General features: G+C 39.4%; 1 protein-coding gene across 4 annotated transcripts in view; it reads right to left on the bottom strand.

The window, feature by feature from the left end:
• TUSC3 (tumor suppressor candidate 3) overlaps positions 1 to 26589 on the bottom strand; it is a 140034-nt gene that overhangs the window by 105692 nt on the left and 7753 nt on the right. The gene's annotated exons all lie outside the window — the stretch shown is intronic.

Below are 26589 nucleotides of genomic sequence, written 5' to 3' on the forward strand. Positions count from 1 at the left end.
CTGAAATGAAGAAGTCTGGATTCTAGTCCCACGTCGCCAAATCCTAATCACTAGGACAGAGCATTTAACCCATTCCCACCCCACCCCAATCCTCTGTCTCCTCGTCTGGTAAATGAAAAGATAACTTTTAGTCTCTGCAATGAGATGCCTTCAATGACTGAAAAATGTTATGACTAAACAGAACCATTATCAAAATGTTTCATTATTAAATTATTTAAATTTTTACATTTAATGTTAAACATTATTGTTTCATTAGAAAATACTGCATTCATGGATGAGTTTTACAAACTGGTCATACAAAGATATAGCAAAATTAGCCTCTCAAAGTATAAAATGACAATGAACATATTTAAGAGAAAATTTTAAAGCCATTCAATATAAATTCTGATTCTAGTTAACATTTTCATAGATTACAACTTTTCCCATTATCCAAACCAAGGCAAGAGCAGGACCTAAAACGAGGATTGCAGCAGAGCTAACATCAGAGGCAACTGGCATATCACTTGACAACTACTCCCACATTTGCTGCTCCCAACACTCATGTGAATCTAATGAAGCAGCTTCCTGTAACCTCGTTATACCCTAAAATGAAGTTCATTAGAATCCTAAACCAGGACAATTATATAAGCATCACTCAGAGAAAGGGAAATGTGTAATATTTGCAGAGTATTCAAATAGGAGTTTCAATCTAGACCCATATCTCACACTATACACAGATTCATTCCAGATAGGATTTAGGACCTAAACATGAACAGCAAAACAATACAATCTTTACAAGTAAATATGAGTTAATAGCTTCATGGTCTTAGGATATACAAAGATTTCTTTAAAAAAAAAAAAAGGAAAAGAAAAGGAAAAAAGATGTTAACGCTAAAGGAAAAAACTGATAAACTGAGTATTAACTTCTGAAAGACACCAAGAAGAGTGAAAAGGCAAAGTCACAGAGTCACAGACAGAGAAGAGAACGGCAACAACACAACGAAGGCCTTGTATGAAGAACTCCTTACATTTCAGTAAGAAGGCGGCAGACTGATTCTTTAAAAAGCACAAAAAGATTTCAACAGGAGCTTCACAAGAGAAGACATCTGTGAACATAAGGTGCTCAAAACGACTATTCATCAAGTTAATGTGCACTAAAACCACAATGTGGCCACTGTGCACGCCCACCAGAGAGGCCACGAGGGAAGAACAGACAATCCCAGGCTTCCACCCTCTTGGAAGCTACGTTCACTTCACTCCAACCTAATCCCTCCTTTTTGGTCAGGCTGGTATTGGGGAAAATGAAGACATTTCATTGTTTTCTAACTTGCACGGTTACCACTACATTCATCTTTATTGACGGACACCTTTTCATTTCAGTGAAAATAACCTGGAGTACGTATCGAAAGTTCTTCTTCAATGACCAGGATGTTAATGTGTCTCTTCACTAAGAAACTGAAGGAAGCAGCCCCAGATATTTCAATCTGATTTAGTGAGAGAAGAGATACAAGAAGCCGGTATCAGCTCAGCAAATAAAACCATTTTCCTGGGTCTAGTAAGATAAAATTCTGCGCTTCTGTGCTGATAAACATGCCAGAAATGGACAGATTCAGGGCTACTAAGTTACTGCAGAGCAACAGAGTCCTAACCACACTAATTGAGTTTCCATTCTGCTACCGTAAACATCAACTGCTACTGAAAGGCTTACTTTCACAATCTCATCAGAAAAGCAAAAAGCAAACAAATGCTTGTATCAGTCACAAAACATCAACTGTATAATAATGTAAATGAGCAACCCACGTGTACCTGAACCAAATGACAAAACTTAACCCCTTCAACTAGCCTATCTCTGCACCACTTCTTTTTAATCGCAATATTTACAATCACTATAATATTTTTAACATAATCATTATTTTTAAAATTTTGAGAACTGTTTTAATTCAAAAAGTACAAAGAATAACAAAGCAAACACCTATTACCCACTCTCTATAAATGACAATTATCACTGAGGAAGGTTTGTCTGAGATTTTTTTTTTAACATACTTAAAATATTGCAGGTTCCATCTGAACTCCTACCCATTTTATTCTCCTCTCTCCACAAAGTATCATTTCTTTTAAAGACTTCTATATAGACACACAAACAGGTACATAAAATCATCAGCAATATGCAAGATGATTTTGGGGTGTTTTTTAATGTTCTCTTCCAATTTCACACAGAAACGTTTAAAGTCAAAGCTGTGCTTTAGAAACCTATGCATGTTGACACACAGAGGTATAATTCATTTATTTCCGTTGCTGTAGAGCATCCACCATATTAATAGATCACATGGAATCTTTCTGTTTCTCTTAACAATGCTCAGGCAGTTTTTCTCATTTTTTATAATTCTTACGAACAATGCTATAATAATGGGCACTGTTCATGGTTTAGAGACTTGATGTACAAGAGTTCCTAAACCGAGACTCCATAGCTTCCACGATTAGAATTCAGGGAGACCATGAAGTTGGAAAGGAGAAAAAAAAAGTCTTCATTTTCACAAATCTCTAACTAAAATTTAACATTTCAGTTATAAATGGCGACAACAAACAGTAGAATTAACAGAATTTGTGACACTGTAAGCAGTAAAAATCAGGGCTGTTTTCCGCTTCCATTGTGTTTGTTGCCGATACTCTATACTCACATCCCTCACTACTCTGAACTCACAACAGTTATCAGACCTGTCATTAGATTCTTGCTCTAAAGTGATTTCATAAAGAAACAAACATTACTGCATCACACTTGTATGTGGATAAAAATATTTCAGGAAGGTTATTATCTTTTGTATTTCTACCTATTTTATTCATTTAAAAATGATTCTGCAAAGATGTGCATAGGCTTCACCAGACTGTCAAACTTGTCCACAACACCTAAAGAAGTGAGTAAATCAATTGTAAGATTCTGCCAAATCGCTTATCGAAACTAGTTTTACCAAAGTAGACTCCCACCAGCAATGTATGAGTTCCTGTTTTCCCACATCCTTACCAACAACAGAACTGTCAGACTTCCCAAATTTTTTTCCAAGCTGATGGGTAACAAACAGCATTTCAATCTTCCTTTAATTTTCATATCCCTGGTGATCAGTGCTATTTTAGGCATTTTAATATGTTACTATTCAGGTTTCCTCTAAGAACTGCCTGTTCAGGTCATTTACCTATTTTTCAATTTGAGTTTTCTTTTCTTATCAATTTATAGTAGCTCCTTACGAGTAATTAATGAGTAATGTATTCCTAGTTAATATCAAACATTTGCATGAGTGGCAGCTATCTCCTGTCATCTAGGACTTACATGTAATTTTATCTGCGGTGTCTTTTGTCAGATACCTTTGTTTTCTAATGTGGTCAGATTCAATCTGTTCCTTTACAATCTGCACTTCTTTGTATCTTATTTAAAAAGACCTCTATTCTGGCATCATAAAATATTATCCTATTCCAAAAGCATTAAAGTTTTATTTAAAGTTTTACTTACACTTAGGTTTTTATTTTTGTTATTTTTATTTATGGTATGAGGTAATCATCTCATTTCAGTTTTCTATGGATCACTTTCATTGCCGTTTTTCTTTGTGTCAAAGAAACAGCTAACGTAGGCTGAATGCATGCGATACTGTGGGCACCATACTAACAGATATCGTGTGTGTGCCTGTGTGTACTGTTGCAAAGATGAGGCAATTTGCACATGATCACAGAGGGCTACCTGCGCTGTCTGACTGCAAACCCTGCTGGGTATCACGGTATCACACACATGCTATCACCTCCTCGTTCCACTGCCAGAAACTGCCTCTAAATGAGCTCAGCACTTTTAACAAGTGAGTATAAAATGTGAAGATGTGAAAAATACAATCCACTTGACAAATTGTGGGGGAATAAAACCTTTTAAATATTTTTTATCTTACCTGAATTAAAGTTCATTTAATGGAGGTTTTTTACAGAGAAATCAAATTTTATCATATATTCTATACAGACTCCATAGAAAATAAGTAGTTCAGCATAAATAGCAAGCAATAAAACAATAAATTTACTAGTAAATGAAGTCTCATATAATACAAATTGTAAAGTAAAAGTAAATACTTACACTGCATTTCAGTTATGAAAACTAAAAAACAAACCACAATAAAAACAGCCACATTATCTGAATAAATTCATATACAGAACATGCAAACAAAGCAAATATTCATAAAAACTGGTACAAAGCAAGCAACAAAATGCAGTATAGGTATAACAGTTCCTATAAAGTTACAGGTAGTCATAGTGTATGCAGAAAAAAACAACTTTTTGGAGAGAAAAACCTACCCAAAGCATACATCAATGTAATAAACAGGAAGAATTCCAACATTACGTTCACACGTGTATTAAAGTCAAATTTTTCAGTTAGTGTAATGTGTATCACAATGGAAAAAAAACACAAATGACTTCTAATAGAAATTCATAGTTTAATGACTGATACCAGAAATATAAAAACATTTAGCATATGTTTTCATCCTAAATCTAGAAAAACCATTCCCAAAGTCTCAAAATCCACATTCCTTAAGAAGTTCAAGTAATCTCTTGGCTACCTTCACTACATTAGAACCATCACCACTGTCTTCAAAATACATCTCTCTACTTCCTTCCTCAAGTGTCCTCAGTTTAGCTTGAAGCTAACATTAAAGCGATGCCCCCTACTGCCACAGAACCACAGAGTCTGTAAGTGGGTAATAATAAATTTAAACAGAAAGCGTTAAGTTTAAGTCTAAACTGTTACAGAAGCAACCCAAGTTTTAGCTCTGATGAGTTATGTGGCCTGTGGCTTAATTTTTTTAAAAAAACTAAAAATTCTCCACAGAATGGGACCTCAGACTCATTCTAAAGTGCTGCGTTACCAGGCTCCACCACTAGGTGGGGGCATCACCACTATGGTCCCTCTCGCTTCAGAGCTAACATTTCTCCCCAGATGCATTCCATCTACACACCTCTCACTTTAAGCACTTAGACCTTCCATGCCTACTGTGAGTGTGCACAGGTCACAGAATAGTTTGGGGAAACATTCGTGATTGGTGGGGGTTTTTTTGGGGGGGGGGTAACACATTTTATACATTTACAAATATAAAGCAGACAGCCACTATAATTAATGAATAAACACAAATAATGCTTATTAAAATAACAGTCCTCTGAAATGGACTAAGACCTTATCCTCATAAGAATTATTTCAGTTAATGAACCCACTTAACATCTGCAATCATTGGATACCATGAGAACACATTCACTGATAACATTTTACAAAATTAACCCATAATTTTTAATTCTGCAGTGTTTTAATTGTAGTTTTAATTACTTCTCTTGATTTCAGTGAACCTGTTTTTCCTGCTGAAATGGGAAACAAAGATATTTCCACCAAACACATAAGGTATTCAACACAGTACTTGCACACAAACTCTCAATATGAGTAATTATTAGATAATTCAGATTAGCCATTTCTATTGTTTTGAAGCAGTTTCACACAGATATTCCATTTATCCCATCTAACAGGGACACGGTTCCTTCACTAGCAAGATCGACAACGCTAACAGAGAGTTCAGCACCTACACATACATCAGGTGGCTGAAACTACGCACTGAGAGGGTTCAGGAGAGCGATTTCAGTCCTTAAGTAGCGAAACAATATCCCACACCTCGTATCTCATGACCACCGCTGAGTCACCTCCTCAAATACTCACGTTTACCCCTCTCTCGCAATGGCTGTTCAATTCACTTTAATCTGTAACCCATTAAGGCAAAACAAAAATAAAATAACGTCTGTATGTCTAACAAACTTAAGAGTAAGAAGAACGATAAAAACTTAATTAAGAAAAAGAAACTTACACCCAAAATAAAGGTTCATTACCCATTTCTAATACTCCTTAAAGTTAATTAACATTCTCTTTAGGTGCTCTAAGCCCACCTAAATCCTAATCAAATGTGCCTATCCTGCAATACAAGAATTTCTGATTTTTCCTCCAATTCAATCATTCAATATTTTTCTCCATTACTATTACTACAGCAATATTATTTTCTTTTACTTTCATTGCAAATGTCAGTATTCTCCTAACACTTAAATGCCTTTGTAAACTCATTCTCAGAAAATAAACGTTGTATTACGTTAGATGGGAGATTAGAAAACTGTCAGACGAAGTCTAGGGAACAGTGGCTATCATCCTGGAGCTATGGGACACAGAACCTGAACTCTAAAGACCTGGAGAAAAAGATAAACCCTTGAAACCTTTAATATTCAACTGGTCAAATTACAGTCATTCACTAAAGTCATTAACTCCCTATATACCCTGAACTTACTAAGATTTTCATTTTAACTGTTACAGCAAAGACAGGAAAAGTACAACTTGTAAAGTTAAAGGATTTGTGTTTGTCTACTGTGATTTCCATACACACGCTAGAAAAGACCTTCACTTATTTTTCAGATAACTTTAAAGAATTATAAAGCTAAAATGTTTTAACATTGTATTGCACTAGACTTGAAAATGACTAGCTCCTTTAAAATTTTCTCTTTTCAATCTCAGGGTGCTTTTCAAAAAGCGGCAACAAATATAATCCTTCCATCTCTGCCAACATAAGCTAACAGAGAGTGTATTTACCCACCTGCCTGAAACAAAGGCAGACACATACATGAAACCATAGTTTTAAAGAAATACAGTGATGCCTAAGAGACAGGAAGCAAACAAGCTAAGCCCAATGACCACTCCACCGTCCTGCTGGGAAAGAGCGTCCGGGCTGAGGGCAGAGAGGAGGAATACAGATGGAGCTCGGCTGACTCCCCGAGTTAAGAAGGAGCTAAAAGTCCAGGTGAGCAAGGCAGCTAGAATCGTGGGATGGAGTACTAAAGAGAGTTGCAAAGAGAGAAACCTGGAGATCTACAGATGGTTCCCCTGAAGTACTCAGCTGAGTGCTGATCAAAACTTGCACGTGAGGAAATTACCTGAGGCTGCACAAGATCCATCTGAAGGGATGGTGAGAACAGTGCGCAGCACTCAGAGCTCAGAATAGTTCCTGTTTCCACCAGCCAGAATGAAAGACTCCAAATTCACAAGGCACTGGGTGGACGACTCAGAGGGCCTTGCCTTAGTGGTGGGGAATCACTGTCCCTAAACTGAATGCTGTTCCATGCAATGTCTAATAAACCTCATAATCAAGACCCAGAAGGATCAAAAATGCTTGCATCCCGGACCAAAGCTCAATGATACTGAGAAATACAAAAATAACCAGCATCCAATAGGAAAACTCCAAATGTCTAGGCCAGTCAAATATTACTAGGCATGCAAAAAAGCAGGAAAGTACATTCTATAAGGAGGGAAATCAGCAGAAATGAACCCAGAACTGACACAGATGTCAAAATCAGCACAAAAGCACATTGTGCTATATCCAGTGTGTTCAAAATATTAGACATGAACGACATAAAAAAGACCCAAATTGAACTTCTAGAGATGAAAACTACAATATCTGAGATGAAAAAATGACGGGTGGGATTAATGGCAGATTAGACATGCAGAAGAAAAGATTACTGAACTTGAAGATGAAACAATAAAAGCTGTCTGAAATGAAACAGAGAGAAAAGAAAATGACAATTAAATACTGCGCAGAAAATCAATGAGCCGTGGGACGACTTTGAATGACCCAATAACTGTGTAATTACAGTCTTCAAAGAGACAGAAGGATAAAAAATTTTTTGAAGAAACAAATGGCTAAAATTTCCCAATATTTGATGAAATTATGCACTCTAAGAAGTGCAAGCTCACGTGTGCAGATCTAAGAAGCACAACAAATCCTCAGCAAGGAAACAAAGAAAATTACACCAAAGCACAGCAGAAATTTCTCAAAACCAGTAATAGAAAATCTTAAAAATAGCCAGAGAAAGAGAAAGGTACATTAGATAGAGGCACAAAGATAAAAGGGTGACAGCAGACTTCTGTTTAGAAACAATGCCAATGAAGACACAGTAGTGTGACATCTCTGCAGTATTGACACTATATATATAATCATCCAGGAGTAAATGTTTATCTTATACATAGATATTACAGTGCATTCCAAAGCCTCTGTGCCCAGTTCAAATCAGGAAAAGAATCTGAAGTACAAATATATATATAAAACTGCATCACTTTGCTGTACACCTGAAATTAACACATTGTAAATCAACTATACTTTAAATAAATAAATAAATAAATGCCAACATTTTTAAAAAGAGACAGAGAGATGTTACAGAGAAATTCTAAAGCATCTTCAGAAAAAAAAATTTTGCTCTTCGACTTCCCAGGATGGAATGAAATGTCGGGCAGGTCACAGGAAAAGGGAAACCACATCAGCGGTGACTCTCCTCCTACCAGAAATGTTCACTGCTGTGAACCTGGTCCACTGACATGACAATGAGTCCTGGCTAGGAAGGCATAAACCACATTTTAAGGATGTGAGGAAGCACAGCCCAGGATGTACCTTAACGCAGTTTCGTTGTCAGGCTTTGTATCATTCATAGTTGTTTGCAGTTGGTGTTTGGAATAGTCTTTTTGGAGTAATTTTGAGTTGAGTAATTTTTTTAAAATTTTATTTTCTTACAGTAAGAACAATGAACATGAGATCTGCCCTGTTTACAAAATTCTGAGTGTACAGGACAGTACTGCTGACCACAAGAACGATGCTGCATACAGCTGACCTCTAGCACTTACTCCCCTTGCTTAACGGCAGCTTTATGCCCCCCGATCAGTAGCCCCCCGTTTTCCCTCTCCCTCCAGTGCCAGACAACTCCACGTCACTCTGATTCTAGATACCTCTAGGTACTGGTCTCTCAGTGACTAGAACTTCGCTTAGCATGATGTCCTCAAGGTTCATCCCTGTTGTCACATACTCCTGTTTTTTTTTTAGGCTGAATGTATCTACCACACACACTTAGGCTGGCTGGACGCCCTGGCTGCAGGGAATAGTGCTGCAATGAACATGGGAGTGTAGGTATCTCTTTGAGATTATGATGTCACTTGTGTTGGATAAACATCTAAAAGTGGGACATGTGGATCATAAGGCAATTATATTTTTAATGTTTTGAGAAACCTCCATACTGCTTTCCACAGTGGCTGCACCACTTTGCATTCACATCAACAATACGCAATTCTGCACACTAACAACCAACCATCTCAAGAGGCAAACGGGAAAACAATCTCATTTACAATCATACCAGAAAGAATATTATATTAACACATAAACTTATCTCAGGAGGTGAAAGACTTTTGTAATGAAAACTACAAAACACTGAAGGAAGAAATTTTTAAAAGACACAAACAAAAGGAAAGATATCTCAACATTCATGGACTGGAAGACAATATTGTTACCATGTTCATGCCACTCAAAGTGACTTACGGATTCACTGCAGTCTCTAGCAACACCCCAACAGCATTTTTTGACGGAAATATAAAAAACAACTCTACTATTCATATGGAGCCACAGAAAACCAGTCAAATCAACCCTGAGAAAGTAGAATAATCTTGATTGCCTTTCAAATATTATTACATTTAATTTCAAGAGCAGGTAAAAATCTTAACATCAGCATATCAACTGTATGCCTTAAATTCAAGAAATAATATGTAAAAAAAAAAAGAGCAATTATAAGAGGATACAGATTATGGCTGTTACTTTTCCTATTTTTATTTTTTTAATATTGTTATGCCACTTATTAATAAAATAACTTGAACAGGCACTACCAGTTTTCGCTGGGCCATTTTAGTGGGGCAGCACAACTGTCATGTATATATATTTTTAACAAAAGAACTGATCTCCCTTATCTGGAAGCAGATTCACCTTGGAGCTCCAGATACACATGGAACAGGGAGAGAAGAGGGCGCATCAATCTAGACTCTCAGCTCAACACTGTATTCGATGGAAAGAAAGATTCCACAGCTATATAAACCATACCCTAGCTAGTTTGGTTTCAGTATACCCCATGGCATCTAAAAGTGAATTTTGATATTATGTTAATAATAGCTTGAAAGCCACTGGAATTATGGAATGAGCAGAACCTAAAATCAAGGGGGGGGAAAAGGTCAGATTCATCACCAAGTAGCTTATGGCACTATTATAAGTCACTCAGCCTCCCATGTATTAATCTCATCATCTGTCAGATGCATTAAGTATCTCTAATGCTTTCAAAGAGTCAGGATTTCCAGAATGGCTGTGAGGAGAGCTTGGCAGATTCTCTTCCTCAGCAAAATAGAAGGCGATGGTTAAAATCATCAAAAGCAATCATTTAAAAGTCTTTGGAAATTGATCTAAGGGCATATCAAAAACTGAAAAGCATTTATTCAAGATCATCTACTGAATCTTGGTAATAACAGCAGGAGTTGGTGGCATTTGACTAGAGACTGCTCCCACTGCCACCCAGCTCCATGCTGAAGTGTCATTCCGGGCAGATGAGTCGAGAAGGAAGAGGAAGAGATCCCCTTTCCTGGCCCTGCCCCCGCTCACAGGGCATCAGGTGAAGAAGGTTCCGCACCAGGAGGGAAACTGAGAAGACCAGGGACCACCATTCCCTTCCCACCCCTACCCGCCGGGCAGGGCTGTCACTCAGGGAGACACGGGCCACCACTGCCCACATACCCAGCTCCAGGACAGCACAACCAAGGCTCCGTCGGCAAGAGAAGCAGGACATGAGAAGTGGCAGCTCCATGGCACAGCCTGAGGTGTTATGTGGGACAGAGATGATATTGGCAAGCAATTCGAGGGAAAATGAGGTATTAGCAGCAGCAAGAAAAACAATACACTGGTCATAGATTTAATAGAGGGATTCAAGGGAAGAGGCAGTCCTCCTCCCCCACCAAAAAAAGCCCTGCTAAGATTATACTCACCTCTACCGGCCTGGAAAGCAGCACGTCCACGGGCACATGTCAGAAATGCTGTTCAATTCCAGACCATCGCAATACAGTGAATATCACAACTGGTTTCCCAGTGCATATTAAAGTTATGTTTACACTGCACTGTAGTCTAGTAAGTGTGCAATGGCATTAAGCCTAAAATAGCAGTGTGCATGCCTTCATTAAACAATACTTCATTGCTCGAAGTCCTAGCCATTATCTGAGCCTTCAGCAAGTCACAATCTTTTTGGCTAGCAGAGGACTTGAAATATTGCAAGAATTACCAAAATTACAGACACAAAGCAAGCAAATGCTGTTGGAAAAATGGAGCTGGTAGACTTGCTTGACGCACTCTGCCACAAACCTCTATTTTGTAAAAAACATGGTATCTGGGAAGCACAATAAAACAAGGTCTGCCTGTACGTGAATTACTAGAGAAAGAACTTGCCAGCTGCTAATCCCCGGCTAAACACAGGGAAGACATGAAAACTCCTTTAACTTTGAAAACATTCCTCAAACCACACACAGACCCACTGGCAAAGGATGGAAGACATACTGGGTCTGAGCTCTTAATCACAACCTCTAACCAGTCACTGGCAGCCAGACTTAAAAATAAAAATAAGGAGGGAAAAAAACTAATCATTAAAAGCAGAGGTTGAACCTGGCAGGGGAAATAGACTCCACAGAATTAATCCAGGCAAGTCATTAAACAAATAAGTAAAAAAAAAAACACTAAAAGGACATAAGCTGGTGGTAAGGGTATTCAGAATCCAGAATTACTAAAATATCTTATCTAAAATATCTAGCTTTCAACAAAAAGACATGCAGAGAAACAGAAAAGTGAGACCCCTGCATAGAAAAAAAAAAAAAAAAAAGCAGGTGGGAGCCCTGCATGGCTGAAGCTGTAATAACTTTGGATGTGGCTTCTGTTGGAAGGCAGTATAATTCTGACTCTCTTGTTTCTCAAACAGAATAATCCTGGGCACCCCTGGGGTGACTTGGTAGTATGTCAAGAAATGATACACCATCCTGAAGCAACAGCTATATTCAACAACTGAGAGGACAAAAACAGTAAGAGATTTTTAAAATTAGAAAAAAACTAATCAACAACAGAATAGAAGGCAAAGTTTGCTGAATGTCTATACAGTATAAAACATAAGATCACAAAAACAATGTGAACAGTCAGGTGGCTTCCTGCCGCACCTCCAGGTTCCCAGAGGTGTGTATTCATTCTTCTGCTTCAGTACAAGACGTACAGACAGAGTAACAGTTAATTAAGAGGCACAGCTTGGAAGTGGATTTTGCATCTGAATATTAGCACAAGTGCTAGCTGCATGATTTGGGGCAAATAACTTCAACTCTTTGAACTTCATCTATGAAATAAAATTCTGGTGCTTAAATGCATGGTAGAATAAAACATGCTACCATGTTTTGTGAAGTAAATGAAATAAATGACAGGGAGGATACATAATGTGCAATATCAGGGTTTCACCATTCTGAGAAAGTTACCAAGAATTTACAATGTTATTGACAAACTATAAAAAATAAATGAGTAACGATAATGTGGATACCTTTTTATACCTATGGGCTTTTTTGAGAAAATTTTTCCACCAGCATTCATATATAATCCGAAGTTCATTATTTATAAATACATGGATGCAAATAAACCACTATCTTTCTTGAAAATGAGGTGCTTCTTAAGTAAGTAAAGACAGAAATAGTAAAATTTTAAAATCTGAGTTTAAAAATTAAGAGAAGCAAGCAGCACAAAAGCAACTAAAGCAACACAGAAAACCCTTGTGCAGCACAGGACAGATAAGGAATTCCACACAAGAGTGTAATCCCACACAAGAGTGTAACACAGTGTTTAAATATAGAGAGAAAGAAACAGAAATTTTTGATCAGGATTCCTATTTTAAAAAAAAATCATTCCAATCAGTCAACAAAACACACTAAACACTAACTGTGTATCCATTTTAAAATCCTTCTGTCCTCCTTCTAACTAAGGTGACCATATGTCCTAGCCAACCCAGGGGCAGTCTCAGTTTACTGTTATCTCACCAAAATTATTAATTCCAGTTTTTTTCACTCCCAAGTTTCCTGGTTTGGACAATAAATGACATGATTACCCTACTTCTGAATACCCAGCTCCTTCTGCCCATAAGCTATTGCCTCTGCCCTGGTCCAGATGTCAGGATAATTACAGAGATATTCTGGGACAGGTAAACTCATCTTTATGTGTATGTATAATGTTGTTTCATTACCATTATGCTGTAGCTTGTTATCTCAAATTCATATGGTGACTTTTCCTCCGATTCTCACCTCAATTATTCTAAATTTAAGGAGTATATATTTTACATGTAAATAAATTGCCCATACATTTTCCAGCAGGTACCAAGAAAAACTTTATAAATGAAGGTAAGGAATAAGTGACTAAAACAATTAAGGTGCTTACCTATCTTGCAGTACTTGTGTGAAATACAGAAGCCTCTAGGACAAAAGAATTTCAACAGATGTAAGAGCGCAAATAAAGTTGTGTCACATATTCTCAACCATATACAACGATAATAGAAGAAATTAAGAAACTGAATTTTTATAATTAGTCCTCAACATTTGCTCATTCAATACACAAGTATCATACAGCACTCTTTAAAAATGATTTACTAAAAAACTATGGAATCTAAAGCAGGTCTACTAGGAAACATTTATTAAACAAATAGTTGTATCTCTCTGAATGACTAAAGAAACTAGGCAACCAGAGTGCTTTACCAGAAAACCAAGAGATTAAAGCTTGAAATGGAGTATGGAGGGAGAAAAAAAAAGACAAGGTAATCTCCATTTACCAAAAACCAGGGGGAAAAAATATAAAAATGTATGACAAAGTTTTACTCAAAGTCACAAATTGCAATTTATTTATTTTTCAAAAGTCTGTATTATCTTCCTAATGAAAGCATGGCTTTCACTGTTATCTAAGTACCTTTAATTAAAAATGACATAAGCCTAATTCAATCTAACTTGGGCAAAAAGGGACTGTGTAAGTACCTACAATAAGGAAGGATGGAGACAAATCTGGTTTCAGGAATAACCACAAGGAAGAACTAGACTGTGCTGAGTGCCCCCTTCAGCCAAAGAAACTCCCCGAGGGCAACAATTTTTGTATGTTATGTTTATCTCTGTATTTTGGTGTCACCGAGAACAAAGACTGGCACCGAGTTAGTATTTGAGTATTTACTGCATCAGTGAAAATCTCTGTTTATCTGCTTAGCTTCTGTACATCAGAGTGTTTCATGCCAGAAGGGATAGGCAACCTAAAATCACATCCTTCCCATTTCATACACCAGTCAGCAAGGTGACCTACATCTTGCTGCTAGTTCCATTTAGAAAATCCCAGTGAATGACTCTAAGTCACTTGTTCAACTCCGAGCCAAATTTGACAGGTGGTGTGAGCGGTATGACCAGCCCAGGCTGGTAGCACGCTCTCCTCTGTGGTCCTTAAAGAGGCACCTGTTAAGATGAATACGAAAAGGCGGGAAAGGAGTGACGACGGCCCAGGGAGGACAAAAAGAACAGGCACCACACCGTACTTAATAGGCACCACACCTTCCTTACCAGCAAGCCCAACCCAAGCCAGCCCTTCATCTCAGCAATTTCACTACAGTTTTCAGCCCTGCATGTGCCACCGCAGATCCTACTTATCTAAGTACTTGATATGCGCACACAAAAAACACAGACTTGCAGAGAGGCAAAGGCTATCTACTTCCTATTCACTAATGATCCAAGTATTTATAAAAATACCCCCTATGTACCATCCATCCTCCCTTCACCCTGGCATCTGTCCCAACCCCGTGTCACACTGTGTTTCGGTCATTATTATGCTTGACAGCAATCTTACAAATGTCAAAGGATTTCATCAAGTCGATTTTAAAAACCGATGCAGGAGAACTACTCAAATTATATGCAAAACTGCTGACAAATGAGTATCTGCCAGAATAATAATGATTAACATAAGAAATGGGAAAACCAGGTAGGACGATGACATTAGGCACTTCAAAAAAGAATGAGTATCAAAGAACTGAGAGAACTGGTAAACCTGAAAATATTTTTATGAAAACGACCTCGAGAATCATGCTCCAAAAGTCAAGCAGTAGCTGAAGATATCTGATTATGCTATAATTTTCTTGAGAAAAATTACACCAAAAAATATGAGCACTTACCATGTTGTTCATTCTAACAAATCATGACTACTTGCAATTAAAAGCCAAATTTTAAGCGTATGATCAATTGAATGAATTTTCATAATTTTGATTTAATTTTAGATAATTTCACTTCTATGAAATATTATTCATCATTTTAACTAGCTTTATAACTGGCCTCTTTCCAATTACTATTTAATTGCAGTTAAGAGACCTCATGTACTTAAGAAATGCTTGCTACTACTACTTAAGTAAGCATATAATCTGAGCAAGATACTGGACTAAGTTCTAAGGCAGATCTGAAGATGAATAATTCAAATGACATTATGCTAATATGTGGGAGAAGAATAAAAAAAAAGTCCTGTGATATTACCAGTGAGTGATCAATGGTAGCTAACTAAAGAAACAATAAGTTAAGGAATTTTTTTTTAGTTGAAAAATATTAACTTTAGTGCTCTTTTGAAAATAATGCTTCCCCAACTGCCCAGAAGTATTTTTCAATACTTTCATTAACAGGCGTGATAAGATGTAAGAGTTGAAAGGCATCTTTGATCTAATTCAACTCTATTTTTTTAACTGACAGAAGTATTGTGACCCATTGTGAATGACACAGAGGTTTAACCAAAAGGACACAGTTAAGAGTTAGAAGAGCTATGACTAGAACGTCCGTTATGGATTCCCAAACGGCCACACCATTGTCTTAGCCAAGAGCACCTTAAATAAAGCCCTCTCCTGGTGGCCATTACAAAGTGAGGACCAGCAGAGAGCACAAGTTAAAGCAAAATACGATGCATGTTACAACTTCCAGGCATACGTGTCTTCTGTGAGGCAAGGTGAACTGTGCACAGGCCTACTGTGAGGCACACCTGATGGCAAAAGCGGTGACCTCAGAGTGGGAAGGTCAGTGCTGGAGGCCCAGCTCTTTCCCTCACCAGCTGTCACCCTGAGACCAAAACCTGAGCCTAGTTCTCTTCTCTCTTCTGTCAATACCACTTGTTCAAAATAATCCTAGGGAGAGTAGGTGAGAGAATGTTCTGGCTTTGAAAGCTGTGTTCCTCAAAATACCAGCCATTGAGATTTGCTTCTGAGCTCCAGAAACAACACCTTAAATCTGAAGATGAAAATACACTGGCAGTCAAACTGCTGCCTGCCACCTGAGAGACGGGTATACCATTAAGGAACAGCTGCTGAACGCTGTGCCTTCGTCTAACAGGGCAAAAAGTTTACTGTGTGAGCACACTGTTCTAAACATGCAAGTAGAACCATCGTATGAAAATGCAGCCCAGAGAACCAAGAATGCATACCAGTGAGTGAGTTCAGAGGCTGAGACAGTGACTTTTTAATAAACAATGGACACAAATGTTATGAGTCTGCTTTCCTTGTACAATAAACTCATGAACGTATATCAAAGGAAAATGTACTACTCTATAACAGGTGTGTTTAAACACACAGAAAGAGATGAGATTTGTCTTCATGTTTAGTTTTCAACCAAAACCTCTATTAGCAAGAGACTAGGCTGCAGTACCAAACAGAGCTCAACATCTGAGTGACTTCTCTCCGTATCACAGGCCCGTGAGGAGTTCAGGACAGCAGGGAGGTTCTCCTCCACACACACAGTCTCGGACACCTAGGCTGATGGCTGCTCTGTCACCTGCAACACAGGGCTTTCCAGGTCACTCCTTCCAACGCCAAACAGTCATACAGAAAGAACTCTGGATCAGTCAGGGTTCAGTCAGGAAAACAGAAACCACACCATGTACTCCAAATATAAAGGTATTTAATACAGGGAATGAGGAGCAGCAGCTTAGACCACCACTGAGATGTACAGGAGAAACTATGGTAAGAAAAGCAGCGACCAACAATCTCAAAGCAGCTGATCTTCCAGAGCTCACCTGGAGCTATTTGATTTCTTGAAGGCTTCCACTAAATACCTGGTCTGTAACAGCTAAGTGGGTCACTGTGACAGGCTAAACAATTTGCCCCCCAACTTCTGCAAGACATTCACATCCTAATTCCCAGGAACCTGGACCACGTCACCTTACATAGTAAAAGGAACTGTGCAGATGTGATTAAGTGAAGAATCTTCAAACGGGGAGATTATCCTACATTAGCCAAGGAGGCCCAATATAATCATGAGGGTTTTATAAGAGGAAGGAAGAGGATCAGTCAACAGGAGATGTGAGGATGCAAGCAAGGGGCTGGAGCCATGCAAGCCAGGAACCATACAGAATCTGAGCAGCCTCCAGATCTGAAAAAAACAAGGGAATTGATTGTCCCCTGGGAGCTTCCAGAAGGAACACAATTCTTCTCACACCTTGATTTTAGCCCAGTGAGACTGATTTTAAACTTCTGATCTCCAGAACTATAATAAGAGAATAAATCTGTGTTGTTTTAAGCCACCAAGTTTGCGACACTTTGTCATAGTAACAAGAGGAAGTGAACACAGTGGTCGTCCTGGACTTTTCCTGAACAATGCTCCCAGCCTTCTATCTGCCCATGAATCTGCCTCAACTATTTCTGAAGAGCAGTGGCCTCTCTCCTTTTCTACCTTCCAAATCTCAGAGGCATGTGAACAGGGACCCTCACAGGGAAGCCTGTCATACAATCCTGATGAGTCCTCCGAACAGGGTGGCAGCAGAAGATTGACCTGTGCCCGAGATGACACAGGCCAGAGATGACACAAATCACCTCCATTCACACTCCACTGCCCAGAACTCAGTCACACGGACCTAAATAAACACAGAGGAGGCTGGGAAATGCAGTCTGGCTTGTGTCTAAGAAGAAAAAACTGCGATGGTAAAGAGCTCTGGCACACCATCAAAGAATTTAGAACAAATATAATAATATCTGATCATATGAAAGCCACAGCAGGAAGGCAACAAGAGAAGTGGCTCTCCAGAAGCCGTTGACAGATATGCTCAGGCAGTCATTGTGACCACACAGACAAAGGTGCCTGTTAAAAAGATACATGTATCTTTCCCATCAGTATACGATGATACCACAGAAATTGTCGATTTTATTAAGGCATTATCTTGAAATTCTACACCACTCGGACTCAGTAACAAGTATGGAGACAACGGATCCGATAGTTTACTTTTTTATTATACCAATCTGTTAGCAGCTGAATAAAGGTAAGGTGCTAGCATGTGTATTTCAAATGAAGCAAGTAATCACTTTTTATTTTTACTTTTTATTTTAGCTGATAGAGAAATGTTAACTCAAAAACAAGATGACTGTCCCAAGTTAGGTATCTTCCCAGTATTTCTCAGAATATTAATAAGTGCATTTTGGGAATGCAGGGTCCACTGCTATCAGGCTTACAAAGATACATAAAGCATCAACATAAAAATGAAAAAAAAAATCAGAACTTAGAAATGTTTCTATTTTGAAACTGCAGTAAATACCTGGTAGGAGAACAGTGATTTATCCTGTAATGGGGTGGGTGGGAGGGAAACATTTTTATAATGCTCTTAATGTTAAGAAAATTTATTTTTAAAATTATTCCACTAAACAATTAAGTTTTAGGCTGACTTAAATTTTTAATTATAGTTGTTGGTTTCCTATGTGAAAAAATAAAATGCCTTTTACTCTTTGAACTTATTTAGCAACTGGTATCCTGAGGCTGCAAGATGAGTGAGCTGTTTAAAATAATTCTTATCATTTCCAACTCCTTATTTCTGTGAATAACTATTTTTTCAGTCCTATGTAATTTCAGAACTATGAGCTTTAAAATCACTCTGAGGATGACTTCGCTCCATCCTCACAGGTTCCAGCTTGGTCTTGTTCTTCTCCACCACACAGCATCCTCCATTCCCAGCTGCTCTTTGGACCCCAAACTCCAGCCGCAAACATGCAAACAGTATCCTCGCTTCACCAGCTCCCACCACTGCATAAAGTCAAATTCCTATAACAAATCCAGATACACACACACACACACACACGCACACGCACACGTGTTCATCTTCTTCTGGTCCTGCTTTTCTGATTGAACTCCGATACTTCAATTTTATCGTCACTTCCATTTTATCACTCCAATTTTACAGCCTCACTAAAAATCTTGTATTAATGTCCTATACACTGACTGTCATAACTGTTTATGTTGATTGTATAAGCTGCCACTTAAAAGTATAGAAAAATCTAAAAGTGCAAGCTCACCCACTTTAGTAAGTAGAATTCTAAAATAATCCCCAGTGACCCACAGACCTTACAGAATTCTCTCCTCGTAAGTACAGACAAGACTTGTGAATGTGAAGAAACAGCACTTCCATAATTATACTACCTTACATGGCAAAGATGTGCAGATGTAAAGTCCTTCATCAGTTAACTCTGAGTTATTCACAAGGGAGATTACACTGAGTGGGCCTGACCTAATCAGGTGAGTGTTTTCAAAGAAGGTTAAGCATCAGAGAGGCAATCCCACTGGCCTGGCAGAAAGCCAACAGCCACATTTTAAACTGACCATGGGGAGAGCCACATGGCTAGGACCTGAGGGTGGCCTCAAAGAGCTGAGAGAATGCAGCCAGCAAGAAAATAAACAACTCTCTCCCACAGGTGCCAAAAACTGAATTCTGCCAACAATGCACAACAGCTAAGACGACCTAGAACCCAGTGCAGACTGCAGCCCAGCCACACCCTCACTTCAGCTTGTGAGCCCACGAACGGAGAACCCAGACTTCCGACCCAAAGAAGCTGAGATTAAAAACGGGTGTTATTTTACGTCACAAAATTTACAGTAATTTGTTATGCATCAATAGAAAATGAATATATTCACAAACCACGTTTGTATTTTTATACTATTTCTGAATGCTCATAACGGACAATTCATCTTAAGAGGAGGAGATAAGAGTGATGGAAAGATACATTGCAAGGCAGCTCTATTATTAGCTACACCATACTCTCTATGAGATAAGATTATTTTACAACTAGACACATTATATGCAATCTACAAATAACATCTCAGAAGAAAACCATAAGAAAACAGTGGTTGGTAAATCACTACAGAACTTACCCGCACGCAGTAATTCTGTAATGACACCCCTGGTTATAAGAAATTGCTGGGAACGTTTATCTGCAAAATCTCTGAAGCCCGCCTCCTGCCTAGCTGTCACTGCTGCTGTTTCTCCATTTCTTTCTTAGGTATGAAACCTTATTTAAAAATCAGTTCTTACCTCTTTTTGTTACTGGTTTTGATCATTTATATCCAGAAATGATACATTATTGATGTATTTTAAATCAGAGACCTATGAATTATTTTGAGTTCATATTGGCTTATAGCTCATAGAATGACGCACAGCTAAAGCAGTCTATGAGAAATCGAGCTAAAGTTAACGCTGCTAAACAAAAGGCTGCAATGTGTAAAAGATCAAATGTTGCCAGATTTCTGCAAGTTCATTTAAGCAGAAGTGATATTCCATATATATATGAAACACTGCAAACGTGAAAAAGTTTATCTGACTCATAAAAACGTCGTAACGTCAGGAAATTGCTTTGAGACCTTGGACGTAAGATAGGAGGGATATGAAGGTTACCGTTAACTGCCTAACGATTTCTCATTTTAGGATTGCAGTACTGTCACCTAATCAAAGAAAAAAGCTCATATAAAATTTTCAAAACTGCAACTAATTCCTTACATCTTCTGTATCTGTAATGAGCGTTCCCTTACTCTCTTAGCTGGATCCTCTGGAGCTACTGAAATGGAAACCACCCATCGTCCTTAACTGTCACTCAGGGACGAGGCAGAGTGAGCACCCCCTCAGTCCTGTGCCCTCACTTAAAGCTCCTGCTCCTTCATGAACCACACCTTCACAGTGTGATATCCTCTCCTCATTCGGTCACTGTCATCTAGGGATCTCTTGGTCACTACCCTTCACCCTCCCACATTATTCTGGTTCAAGTCCACGTAAAGTCTTACACCCTAGCCCTTAGCTCCTCACCCTCATCATCTCAGATAACCAACTTCAAGCCCCACCTCTCCGCTCACCGCCAGGGTCTCGTCTGGTACTCTTCCATCTCTGAAATGGTGAACTGACAGAAGCCACTAGCGACAGGAGCCTCGTCTCCCAGTTCCCTCACTCTGGTTTCCCCCCGACACACTCATCCTCCGGTCTCACTGGGGCCTTTCTTCCGTCCCCTCTCAGCACCCAGTCTTTATTTTCCACATCCTGCACCCACAGTGTATGTTTCACTCTCCTTTCCCCTCTTCCTACCTCACCCTTCTGGAAATCTCCAGCCCTGCATCCATCCTGTCCCTAGCACTCCCCTTCTCAGCTCGGTTAGAGGGAGAAAAAAATCAAATAAGGATTTTATGTAACACCTGATTTCCAAATTTATGTGGCCCTTCCTGTGATTAACAATGATTCTTTGTTTTGAATAAAATGACCTATTCCAGCTATTTAAAGTGGGTAATTACAGGTAAATTACCTGTTCTACCTTATCCACCCTCCTCAGCCTCCCAGTCCTACCAGCTTATCCCTCCCTCTCAGCTGACCTCCCTTTTCACAGAGAAAATACAAGGTCTCTGCCCACAAAGGAACACATTGGGCTGTACCTGCACCACCTCCATTTATCCGTTCCTCCCATCAAAATGGAAGAGAGGTCCACACCACTCCTTGTAGCAATCCAGAGAGCTTAAATGACAGGGCACTAAGGGATCCAAATCTCAGTATTTAAAAAAAATCAATTAAGGTGGATATCTCCATCCTCCAGATCGGCAGAGACTCCGCTCAGCCTGTTCACTCGAGGACCTAGGCTGATGGGGCATCCGCCACGTCGCACATCCCAGTCACGGTGCCAGAGAAAGAGGATATGGCAAAGTATGTGAGGACACGCCAAGCTGCTGCCTGGGACTGACACAGAGCTTATCTGCGCACACTTCACAGGCCAAAGTCGGTCGTGTCTGAGTTCACAAGAGTGGCAAAGTGCAGTCCTATAACACGTGTGGAAGAAACCCAAATACTGTGACCAGCCCTGAGACGCTCACATCCGTCTACACAGCCAGTGCCACCTGACGGCCTCGGGTTCCCACTCCTTCCTCCCACCGTGGGGCCCCTGCTCTGTCTCAGTTACCTTCTCTCTCCTCTCCCCCAGCGACCACCCACTGCACTCTCCACCCATTCACAGCAACACTGCTTGATAACGTCGTGGCTGTCGCCGCTTCCTTGTTACCAACTCCTTCGTTAACCTACGCACTACATTCCAGTCTCCACCCTAACAGTGCAGCTAAGCTGCTCCTGCCAGATCCAGAGGATCTCTACAGTGTCTGCTCAGCCTGTCGCCAGTCACCATTTGTCTCTGTGGACCTCTCTGTTCTTGAAACGTTCTCCTCCTGACACCCCAAATCTGCTAGGCTTCTTTCTAGCTTCCCGGCAGCACAGTCTTGGTCTGTTTGCAAGCCTGCCTTTTGCAGGACCCTGGGACACTGGCATCCCTGAGGATCGGCATTTGCTCTTTGACTTTCACTCTATGTACTCTGGCTAGGTGGTTTTTAACCAACACCAAAAATGCAACTCTCATTGACAATGGTTTCCAAATCCATTGTACCTTCAGCCCAAAGGTCCAAATCCATACAATCCACTCAAACACCTCGGTTTAGATTTTACAAAGGCATTGCACACAGTCTGAAAAGTGAACATGTTATCTGCCTTCCAAAATCTCTTCCTTCTCCAGTTTCCCATTTCAGTAAATAGAATTTCCCTTTTACCAAGAAACATCATTATTCTTGTCTCCTTTTCCCTCATCCCACATATAATCAACTACCAAGAAGTGCCTAATCTGGCTCCCACAGAGCTCGAAAACCCAGCTACTGTCCTGCATCCTCACCGCCACCACCTGTGCCCGGTCAGCACTACCTCACGGCGACTTCGGCCGGGGCCTCTTGAGCAGATGGAAGCCTTCACATCCCCACCTAAGCTGATTCCCACAGCACAGCCAGAGTGACCCTCCTGAATATAAGCCTCACCCACCCCCACCTCCAAGATAAAACCCTCAATGCCTCCCACTACTTCAAGGCCAAGTCTAGACTCTAACACAGGATTTGGCTCCGGCTTCCGTCCCAGCCTCCACCCTGGCACTCCCCACCCTGCGCGTTCTAAGCCAAGCCTTGTAGAACGTGCAAGCTCCCTGAATCTGCTGTGCCTTTTCACACCTCTGGACTTCACACCTTGCACTATTTCTTCTGCCTAGAACAGTCCTTTCATTAAGTGATTGCCTGTGGGCACCTCTTCAGCGTCCTGCTTACCCTGATGTGCCAGCCTAACGCCACAGCACCAGGAGTTCCCAGGTTATGCATTTCTCACACATTACAACCGCCTGTTTCCCAGCCTGATCACCCACTGGGCTGTGAGCTATAGGATGCATCAAGGACAGCAGCTGTTTTATTCACCACTTCATCTCCCAAATCCAGCGTGGTGTCTAACACATAGATGTTTGTTGGAAAAAACGAATGGTAGATCCCATTTTAGAGAAATGTCAGTGACGTGGCCCTTTATTCAGTAGCACGTGCTGTGTCATATTTTAAGGAGATGACACCCTAATGCTTTGAGTATTTTGAGTATTTATTTTCCCTCATTTACTTCAATAATGCTGTTTCTATTTAAAATAATCAAAAAGGACATAATATGAAAAACATTCACAACATAGTTCAGAAGTCAACAGCCAGACAAGCAATCGTAACACACAGAAGAGCCACCTACTGCAGGCTTCTGCTGTGACCAGGACGGCACAGGTGTGGAAGACCAGGACCCCCCACACTGAAGAAGTTTAGATTTCAGTAACAAAGAAGTAAAACAACACAGAAAGGTTCCTGGGATCATCTACTTACCATGACATGATCGAATCCTGGGAAATGCAAAAACTAAAAAGACTGTAATCCATGTAGAAAATGACCCAGGGCTAACCTAACTTTCCAACAGTCGCTTTACAAGGAAAAGGGATAAGAAGAAAAGGAATTTTACAGCCTGTTTCCCACACCAATTCCCTTTTAGATAATGAAATGCATTCCTTCTGTTCTGCTAGTGTGTATCTTGAACACTAGAGACCAAGGCTAATGACTGTACTCAGACAAATTACTTCTCTAAGTTTTCTTATCTGTCATGAGTTACTGCAGATATAGCCCGTCTGCAGTATTTTGAAAACTATAGAAATACACAAAAATAGAAATAGCTTATTTTAATTTGTGGTTTTGTAGATTATATATTTCAAACAGCCAAAGATAAGGCAAGTATAAACCTAACTGCTATCTGAGAGTCAAATACAAAGAACTTAAATAGCTCTGCCATGATTACTTTCAGTTATTCTCTGTGGATCATACAGCTCAATTAAATTGTTGAAATTAAAAATATTCATTAAGCTTCTCTATGATAACTGTATTTGTAATTGTATAATTGGCTATAATCAAATCACAGAACTTCTACTAAGATTAAACCTCTAAGATCTAAAATTACCTTTAAGATCTAGAGAAGCTACTGTAAGTCATTCTGTTACCATCTTTCATATAGGCTTACCATCTAGAAAGGATCTAAGCAAATCTCTAAGCGCTTATTTTTTAATTTACTTTAAATCTAATAAACATTAAAGATACTCATTCCAGAAAAAAATACCTGATACTGAAAAAATGCAGATCTATGAACTGTCAGACAAACCTCTTACAGAAGTTTAGTGACCTACAAGAGCATGCAGACAGCTAACCGAAGTTAGGAACACCATGCTTCAACAGAAAGAGAAGTTCAACAAATAGAAACAACAAAAAAAAACACCCAAACAGAAATTCTAGAGCACAAAAATACAATAACCAATCTGAAGAAATCAATAGAGTTTCAAAAGCTGACTTGACCATGGAGAAGAAAGAATCAGTGACCTGGAAGATAGTACAATCGAAATTATCCACACAGAGAAGCAAAAGGAAAAGAATAATGAAAAAGAGTGAAGAAAGCCTACAGGAATTATGGGACTCAATGAAAAGAATGATGTCTGCATAATGGGAATTCCAGAAAGAGAAAAGAAAGAAAAAGGGAAAGCGTATTTAATGCAACAATGACTGAACATTTTACGAACCTGGGGAGAGAAACAGACCTCCAGTTCCAAGAGCCCCAAAGGACTCCAAATAGGTTGAACCTAAATAGGGCTATAGTAAGACACCTGTCAAATGCTGTAATAAGTCAAACTGGAAAAGTAACCATTATTAAACGGTCACTGCCAAATCTTTAATCATCTGAAGAAAGCAATGATGACAATCTCAAGAGCCAATTTAGTAGCAGAACCTATCACATAGGAAAATAAAGTGTTCATGAAAAATAATGCGTATCGAGAGCAGTGTTTTTAAAATCTTCTTTTATAACGCCAAATCAGTTTAGGCTACTCATAAAAAATCACTTTGAAAACAAAAACAACCCATTGTACATCCTGTGAACTCATTCACCAACATCAGCGCCAAAGCTAAGATTAAGCAGTTACTATGTTCCAGGCTCTATGCTAAGTTCTGTACATTATCTCCTGTAAGGCTCACAACTCTGTAGTATGGACTAGCAGACTATCCCCACGTTACAGATAGGGAAGTTGAGGTTTAGAGAGATTAAGTGACTTGACCAGCGTAACTCTACTAAGCATTTACCAAGTACAAGGCACGATGCTTGAATATGGGGATACAGACATAAAAAACCCCACAATACTTCTCCTCAAAGAAGTTTAGAATAACAGGAATGGTAGACAGCAGACAACTGACATATGTGCTGTAAAGAATAAGCACAGAGATCCATCCACGTGAGCACGGGGTGGGGGTGGGGGGGGGGGTCCTGATCCAAAACAGGGACGAAGGAGTAACTTGCTTAAGTTAACACCAGAGGGAAGCACGTGACAGTGGTGGGATATAAAACAGGACCATCAAAGGCTTACTCAGAAAAAGCACTGAATAGCATGCAAAGAACTCTGGGTTGCCTTCTGTAGGTATTTAAACTGTATTTAAACAGTACTCCCAAACAGCACTGGTCTGAGAAGTCCCAGAGGACATCCCCAGCTAGGGTGAAGGACGGGGTGGTGGAAAACAGTCACAAGTGAGTAAAGGTTTGAAGCTAAGTGAAATGTGCCCAGATTTCTGGCCTTGGCAAAAAGATGTAGAAAAATGCTTTACTTGGTGTTAGGGACTGTAGGAGGCACTACTTGGGGAAGAAGGATGGAACAGAAACTTAAATACTTTCTTGACCCATGCAGGTAGGTCACAGAGTTCTGACTCTTGTGACTTCGGCCTACCTTAGCCTAATTTCACTTATTAAAACAGTTTCATGAAGAAACAGACGGGCTAATTTATAAATTATAAAAGGGGTCAAGCCTAAGCAGTAGTAATAGGTTGGTTTTAGATCTGCCAAATCTTTCAACATTGTGAAGTTTAAAAAACAAGGACCCATGAAGAAGTTCATTAAATATCAGCTATGAAAAGACAGAAGAAATAACAGTGTAAAAAAGTAAGAAGGAGGGGAGGGGCAGAGACAATGACAGCATAACTGAGCATGGGAATATGGGAATATAAACTCTGGTGGC

The sequence above is a fragment of the Camelus bactrianus genome, chromosome 26, assembly GCF_048773025.1.
Source record: "Camelus bactrianus isolate YW-2024 breed Bactrian camel chromosome 26, ASM4877302v1, whole genome shotgun sequence".
Classification (NCBI taxonomy): domain Eukaryota; kingdom Metazoa; phylum Chordata; class Mammalia; order Artiodactyla; family Camelidae; genus Camelus; species Camelus bactrianus.